Genomic DNA, 2998 nt, shown 5'->3' on the forward strand with positions numbered 1-2998 from the left:
AAGTATAAAGTATAAAGTATAAAGTATAAAGTATAAAGTATAAAGTATAAAGTATAAAGTATAAAGTATAAAGTATAAAGTATAAAGTATAAAGTATAAAGTATAACTATTGATTAAACGTAAAACTATTGAGTAAAAGTAATATATTCACACTTTCTACTAACCAATACTTGTATTACGAGGAGGAAATTATAAATTTTCCTTAAAATAGATAAATGCAGCTTCCATATATGTTCATTGTATTAAAATTTCAAAGTTTATTTTTAGTAGGGAGATATAGAGACAGAAAGACAAGAAAAAAACGTTTTTAAATAATTGTTATTATAAATCATAACTTAAAGTTTTGGTAGAACAAGAAGAAAACATTTCCTTATAATCTAGCAAAAGGTTGTATACTTATATAAGCTAAGAGTCCTTTAAACATAAATACATGCATACATGGGCGGTTCAAAAAAACAAAAATCTATATTTTTAACAATTATTATATTAGAATTTTCCATTAATTTCTTTAATATTTGTAATTATATACTTAATATTAAAATTAAATTAATTTATTAATTTAATGTTTAAGATAGAACTAGGAACTAACCTAATATTTATTTTAGCATATGTCTAAACTTCTATGTATAGACATATTTATTTATCGAAGAGGGCTGAGGAAAAAGTTTTGAAAAGTATCTTTTATTTATAGCGAACAAGAGATTTTTATTGATTTAAAGAGTAAGAACATTTTAGTTTTGTTAAAAAGAATCAAAAAATAAAACTTCTATATTTCCATTTTGCAACAACAATTTCAAGACAAGCCTCCTTAAATATAACAGCACATAAACACACATTTATGTGTATACATATGTACATATATAATAAAATTTGCCACAAATACCACAAGCTATGCAAAATAATAAAGTTAAATGACTTAAGACACCAAAATAGACATGCATACATATACATATGCAGACATATCCACACACAGCTAAAGGATTGAACTCTTAAGGGGAAAAGCCAAACAGTTTTTGTCTAGAAGTAAGATGGTAGTGAACTAAAGATACAGGAATATGAAAGAAGAAAAAAAAAAACAAACAACAGAAGCAACAACTAATACTAAACTATACAGCTATAAAACTTAAGTTTGTATATTTATGACAACATTTATTAGTTTAAATTATTATATGTATATGTATGTATGCATATGTATGAGTTTAGCGTATTAGTGTGTACAGAAGGATAAATGTATGCACGTAAAATTGTCCAATGCATATGGCAGTTTAATCCTTTGACTTTAAGCCTTAGACCAGCAAAAAATAAAACACAACTTTCCCACTGGTATACAAACACTCACTGACTAACTGTCATAACGTAGATGTGTGTAAACGCAGCCAACAGTCAGAGTCTATTGTTTTAAACCCAAGAAAGCAACCAGTTAACCGCATATAATAGACTTCTCCCAAAGGCTATAATATCTACAAATGTATGTGTTTAAACTCACACTTATATACAAACTCATATCTCTATAGTATCATTTTCCATTGGTATGTATTTGCTGCTGTTCTGCTGTAAGTTTATTTGTATATATGTATATATTTATTGTTAATGTATATGTTAAGTCCCAAAACATAAACGCAAGCTTAAGAATGTCTTGGGTTTAGAGATTTGATTTAAAAAAAGAAAAGTTAAAAAAAGTAAAAAAAAAGCATACATATATTTTAAAAAGTTTAAAAAATAATATATTGGCATAAAATATTTTATGCTGCCAATATATTATTTAAAATAAAGTGAATGGTCAACATGTTAGACTATATATATAATAATCATTTACAGTGTAACTATTTGTGGAAGCTTTTTCATAGCGATCTTGGAAAATTAAATTTCTTGGAAGTAGTTTCTTAAAATTTTACAATTAATATTCCTGAGGGGGGTGTAAAATCTGCAACATTAGTTGCATAAATTATGTAGTCTTAAGCAATTTAAATGTCATTCGGTATGTAACATTTTTTATAAATACATAATAAGCACTTTTCCCCATATTTCATTCCCCAATTAAATATTTATTATTTTATTAAAATTTCTTCATTTATTTTTCTAAGGATGCATGTCTTTGACACTAAAACCTTGTCAGACAATTTCATTAAAACCTATTAAGCAATTTTCTACAAGACATAATTACATGCGGTTAATTTAAGGGTACAACGAAATTACATTTTTGCACAGCAAGATGGCAGTAAATGAACAAAAACGAGAAAAAATATAATGAAAAATGAAAAGGAAAAAAAGACCTCAATAAAGAAAAATTAAAATCTTTACCTGGAATAAAAAACTGGAAGAGTTTTAAGAACATAACAAACATATATGTTTTATACATTTCCTGGAGTTTTTGACTGCTGAGTAATGTTCACGTAATTTTTTACGTTGCTGTGGCATTTTCTTAGTTAACTTAAAGACACAAACGTAAGCAAGTAAAAGCAGAAAAATTTAACACAATGGAAATTGTTAAGTGGAAAATGTTTCTTAATGTACTGGTTGCCATTGCAACCTTTTTTATTATAAGTTTTTTGGTGAAGGCAACCTATGCGCTCAGTAAAGTGTGCACCCGGTTTCATTTGAGAAACCTTAATTTTAAAGTGTTAAGCTGAATACAGGGCGCATAAGTATTAAAAGTTGTAAGTTAGAGAAAATATTGCGTATACGTCCATGAACAAATATAACGACATGCAGAAAATATTAGCAGGTTTTAAACAATCTTTTAGTTGAATATCCATAACTAATTAATTAGCTAACTCACTAACTAACTAACTAACTAACTAAATAACTAAATAACTAAATAACGAAATAACTGAATAACTAAATAACTAAATAACTAAATAACTAAATAATTAAATAACTAAATAACTAAATAACTAAATAACTAAATAACTAAATAACTAAATAACTAAATAACTAAATAACTAAATAACTAAATAACTAAATAACTAAATAACTAAATAACTAAATAACTAAATAA

Source organism: Lucilia cuprina, chromosome 4 (genome assembly GCF_022045245.1).
Source record: "Lucilia cuprina isolate Lc7/37 chromosome 4, ASM2204524v1, whole genome shotgun sequence".
NCBI lineage: Eukaryota > Metazoa > Arthropoda > Insecta > Diptera > Calliphoridae > Lucilia > Lucilia cuprina.